We start from the raw sequence: 6,000 nt of genomic DNA, 5'->3' as shown, positions 1-6,000 counted from the left end.
AACTTTGAGTGTTTTAGTTTCCCCAGTGTGGTTGGTCAGGGTTGGGACAACGCTTTTAGAGACATCATTTTATGTGGGTGAGTGATTATATGCATATGTCCTGTATGGGTTTGTGGTCTGGGGGATTTTGATAAGTAAAGATGAAGGTTTTATTCATTATGTTTTTAATGTAAAGCACTTAACGTTGCTTTTCTTTGTATGAAAAAAGGATCTATGAATTAAATTTGATCGATTGATTGATAAGGTATGCAAACATAAGATGAATGTTAGAAAGTTTGGGAACTACTGATGCAGAGAATTATTGTTATACCTTAATAACTCTTCTGCGCTGTCCATGGTTCTGAACTGTAAAAACAATTCAAAATCTGTGGCTGTGTTCTCACTGCAGGCAAAAGTGGCCCTTACCTGACTTTCTTTTTGACAGCTTGAACAGCACAAATCAGATTTTTTTTTCTTCAAATCCAATTCAAGCCCCTTAATTGTGTGGTCCAAAAGCAGGCACATATTTAATGCTTTTCAAGGCAACCTCAGTCTGAACGGTCATGCCTCATTTCATCCAACTTGTATGTCATCAAAGTGAGACAGATGTCACAATTCTGTGCTTGAGAAGGTGGGATGCTGCAAGGTTATCAGGGCTATAATGACAACCATGTAAAAAAAAAAAAAAAGAAATTACGGATGTCGGTGAAACATTTAAAATGTGCAGACCTTCAGCGTGGAATTATCCTTAATGTCGCCAAACCAAAGACAGAACGACTCTTAAGTCTAAGAAAGTGCTTATTTTGGGTTGGATAAGATCAAATCCTATCAACCCAGCTGAAATATTTCAACCATCACAATCTGTTACATTTGTTTGGTCATCATATGAGAAATGTTACTAGATAACCAACAGAAGTGGCTGCTGCAATGAGATTTAGCCCTACGCTAATTTGCCCAACCAAAATTGAATGCTGATGCTCCTAATTCGTTTAAATATAAGGAAAAGCATATTTTGGTAAGCACAAGAGTAAAATCTAGAACTTGATGAAGCACTGAGACACAGCTATGTAGATGAGACAAGAAAAAAAACAGAACAAATCAGCATCGAGGACAATGTGATAGCTCTGGGATAGGGCATCTGGAGCACAGCAAAGGAGATAAGGTGAAGAGAGCGATCTCACTAGAAGTGTTTTGCATTCCACTCTGTTCGGCTGAAAGTGAACGGCTGATCTGTGTTTCCACACACACGCACGTCATTTAAAACCCCCGGTTGTTCGTCTTCAAAGGCTTTCCAAACTCAAGAACCACAAAGGAGTCTTTTGAAGCAATATCTCCTGGTGTTTCAATAGGACAGCTGTGTGCCACAGGAAAAAAAAGAACTATTTCCACCTAACATGCAGATTCTTCTGCATCCTGCTGCTTCATAGATGTGAAGATGTGTAATTAAAAGTGGACACTGCTTTTTTTTTTCTTGGTGATTATTCTCCTAAAAGCAGTCAAATATGTTATAAACAGTGCAAACATTTGATAACTGTTTACACTGGATTATTTGACTTTCATGTCTATTTCTTTCTGGGTTTTCTGTGTTTGCATAGCCAAAGCTAAATCCTCAAACGCAGTAAATTCTGACGTGGGCAACAACACACAACAGGAAATATATTTGATTGATTCAGTGTAACAGATCAAACACAATATCATTCAGAAGAATACACATGGCTAGGATTTCTAGGAAAGTCAATTGATAAGGGGATTATTTGACAGCTGCTTTTTGGTGGGCAGATTACCCATTGACAGAAGTTAAAGGGATTTAAAGATACACATGAAACCACATGTGCACGAACACACAAACAAGCGCCACACAAAGATATGAACTGAATGCACAGGCCTTTGCTTCATATTGCTGAGGAAAGCAGAGATTCCCTCAGAAACCGCTCAGCAGGGCTTGTATCAAAAGCTTAAAGTCTGCCATAGCAAGGCTCACACCTCTGGGAATTCTCCTCACAAACATGTAGCCGAGAACAAAGGCGGTTATTGTCAAAGAGTGCTCGGATTTGACTTATAATTACATTCAGCGAGGAGAAGCACATCAGTCTTGAGTGCTTGAGATGCCACATCCAAAGTTTTAATGAAGCAATGGAAGCAGTTCTTGAGAAAATGGATGAATGATTGGACGTCTTTAAAAAAACAAAAAGGAAAAAAGTAATCTCATGCTGCCAACTTTTCACCATCTGTTCATTAGCTGTGTTTAAAACTCAGCTTGATCACAGAGTTAAAGAAGATTCAATCAAAAGATCATACTGGAAAAAAAGAACTCAAAGAAAATGTTTAAAAGTTATAGTTTAGGGGTTTTACATGGAGGCAAACATGTTGCTTGGTAAAGAGATGAGGCAAAGAAAATCAAAGCATGGATTAAAGGCGGGAATAAAGCCTAATAGTGGTAGATTATAATGGCATTACGACCTGGTGAGACATAAGTACACAGAGCGGGCTCGTTCGTGGTGGCTGTGGGATGTTGGGACTGACACTCAGCAGCTGAGTCATACAGACGCTAAGCAGAGGGGCGAGGATCAGAAGACGACTGCTTGGCTGTGAGGAGAAAAAAAAAAACTTTGTTCCAGTGAGTCATCCTCTCTGTATTTTAACCTTGTTAGTTAGATACTTAACTGGCTGTTGTTTGAAACCATAGCTGAATGTCCATGAAGGTGTTTGCACTTCTGCATTATGAGCCATGAGAGATTTAACTGATTAATTTCTTTATTTCATGCTCCTCTTAAGTGTAGAGAAATTGTTTGAGTAGCTCACCAACATTCCAGTCTTAATGGGATTATGGGAACGTTATGATTAAGACATGGGTCACAAGAACACATTAATCTTGTAATGACACTTATGTTAAGGTCATATGGTGATGATTAATACTGCAGTCACTAGTACTCTGCTGGAGGCTGATGGAGGTGAAAATCTTGGACACTTGGCTGGTAAAAAGAAAGTCAGATGTCTCAGACATGCAAATCAAACTTTGTCTATTAGAATCATAGACGTATAAAAAGATGGGTATACTTGTGGTAAGATGAACTCTGGTCAATCAAGACTGAACATTATGTTTTATAAACAAACTGCTGCCAGTAGGGCCAGTAAGTAAATAAAATTCTTCTTATTCAGGAAAAGCCTGCAGTGTCTTACTTTTCCCCTCAGCGACATATACACGACTTCCTTCTATAGCTGCAGATGTTGATGATGGCAAACACAAAAACATGCTCTTGAACAAGGACATAAGATTGATTTGATGTTTGTAGGGACATGAAAGTATCCCACAGAGGCCCCTGGAAAACAAGCATTTTGTTGCACTTATGATAGACATTTATTTGCAGTATCATGTAATTGAGTAGATGGGACATCTGAACAAGCAGAAGTTTATAATGCAAAATATTCTATTTAGCAATAGAGAGTAAGATTTTTTGTTTTGTTTTTGGTTAGAATCTCGATTTGAACTATTGTTTCATCATCAGAAATGTAAGGTAATCACACATCACAAGAAATCCACTACTTAATGTAACCTTGAAGAAATATTCAAACCATTTCTAAACAGTACATTATCGTCCATATAGTAGTAATTTTTGCAAACGAAAATGTATGTGATCCATTTAACCTCACAAATTCTATGCAGTTACAATGTTTATTTCTAATTCATCATTATTCTCATTTTAATTGAAAATCTTTATGGTTCATTTCTTCAGTGATTTGCACCACACAGAAAGCTTTTTTTTTTTTTTTAGTTTGTACAATATTATGTGAAGGTCAAGTCAACATTTCAGTATGCTCTATTATGACTGATTTAATTTAAAGTTATCATAACGACCAAGTCACAACTCTGAGAACTAAAGCTCCCCAGCTCTAGCAGGCTCTTGATAGAAAACACAGATGACTCAGCTGGTCTGATTGATGGAAAAGGATAGGGACAACTTGCTGGATACGCCCCTACGATCCTTACGTCTACAACCATGCTCCCGAATGATAACACCGGAAGCTACAAGGCATAATGTGCATCCCTGCTAAAACGGATACAATAGATTTGTGGTAGCATCATGAATCCATGCGGATTTGCAAGTTGGCAGCAGGTTTTGTTGAGATTTTTTTGTGCACTTCAATCAATGGTGAGCAAAGAAATGTTGGACCAGTTGTTACTGTTACTGAAATCATTGTAACACAGAACAGTGCGATGATGAAGAAAGAGTAGTTAACGCTTAAAATTGCAACCTTCAGCATCTTCCAGTCATTGTCTATGAGTCAAGCAATACATAAACATGGCAAACAGAGCAGATAAGTCATTTTTGCATTTGCATAGCTGAAACATACAGGCACCTTTCTAGAGGTTGAGAGCAAAGCTCACTGCTATCACTAATACGTTATGAATTCAATCATAAATTATGTTTGTACTGACAAACGTTGAACCAAAAATAATACATGATAATTTGCAATTAAGTTAAGCTTTCACCAGCTAACATAACCTTTTCTCATGACATTAATACCTTGCTGGAGCAAGGTGATGGCAGCTTTCTGAGTCAAGTGCTGCTGATCCCCTAATGGGCTACAATTCACTGGGAATCCCTTTTTGTGATGATACAGCTTTGTCCTGATTGGTTTAAAGCTTCAGTGACACGACAGATCTGTTGAAGTTTTGTCTGTGTTTACGCTGGAATCTCATGCTGCAGTCTTCATTTTCAGAAGCAAAGCTGGAACAACTGTTCAGTTTGTTACTGTGAACGTAGCAATTCCCTTGATTTTAGGATTAGGCTTTGTCCCTGTTTTTGTTACATTTTTTCTTTCCTACATCTTCCCAGCATGGTGACGCCTGTGTTTTGGTTTGTTCTGTTTTAATTTAGCCAATTACACAGTTATGAATAAAACAGGAAAAAATGTCACCACATTCTGTGTGACTAAATATCTTAACAAATCACCTCTAGGTGTTTTGCATCTAGCATGTATGTGATGTAATAAACATTTTTCAGGCCTGAAAATGTTTTCAAATCAGACATTTCTGATAAATAGTGCTTTTAGGTTTTGTACAGCACATTAAGGATAACCCATCATTTTCAAAACCAGGATGTAAAATTAAGCACTTCTGATTTGAGCTAATTTGGCAGTGTGGGCTAGCAGAAATGTGCAAAATGTGTCTTACTAATTAACACTTCCTGGTGTGGTGGAGCCACATAATGTGTGAAACTTCTATGCAGATACCAGGGAAAATCACTGCTTCTCAGCTGTCTGTAGCGTGTAAATAACCAGCTGGAGTTGAAGCTCCTAACACAGTAACTGTCAGAGGTTGGTAAAAGTGAGCCAAAGGTCACCTAATATGGATTAACTTCCTTAAAATGCTTTGCTTTCCTTGGTATTCATTTAAAATATAATAAGAATGTTTTATTGAGCCAAAGAAGGGAAATTAACATTTTTAGGTGTAAATAAACAAATATAGTTATTATTTATTATAGAAGTAATTGTGTAGAGTAATTGCTTTTTACAAGGAATTACCTCTACTTTTTTGTAGCGCAGCTGAAGAAGCCTCTGACTGAACACATCCTCTTTTTAAATCACTATGTTTTTACAAGGTATGCAGTGTCCCCTGTGCTTAGTAACTTATGTTCTTTGCACAATCATCACAATCACCAGGGCTCTAAAAACAGCCCCCAAAAGCCATTTTTTTCTTGGTCAGTTTGTTCCATTTCTTGATGTCTCAGGTTTCAATTTTGCTACCCTAACAGATGGCTGCAAAGCAGATTGCCCTGCCCACCAAATATAAAAAAAGGTGCAACATTGAATGAACCAACCTTCCTCAGAAATGAGAGTTTCTTCCCTATCTTCACACGGACAGCTTTAGCGTTGTATTTTCAATTTAGTAAGTTTTCCAGATGAAATTCTTCACCACCTCACCTCAACATTTCCCCCATGTTGGAAGTAGTGTTATTTGCCTGTCAGACAACCCAGCTTGGTTATCAGGCGGTGATGTCAGCCACTTCCACTTAAGTG

Source organism: Melanotaenia boesemani, chromosome 11, assembly GCF_017639745.1.
Source record: "Melanotaenia boesemani isolate fMelBoe1 chromosome 11, fMelBoe1.pri, whole genome shotgun sequence".
NCBI lineage: Eukaryota > Metazoa > Chordata > Actinopteri > Atheriniformes > Melanotaeniidae > Melanotaenia > Melanotaenia boesemani.
This window is presented reverse-complemented; position numbering follows the sequence as displayed.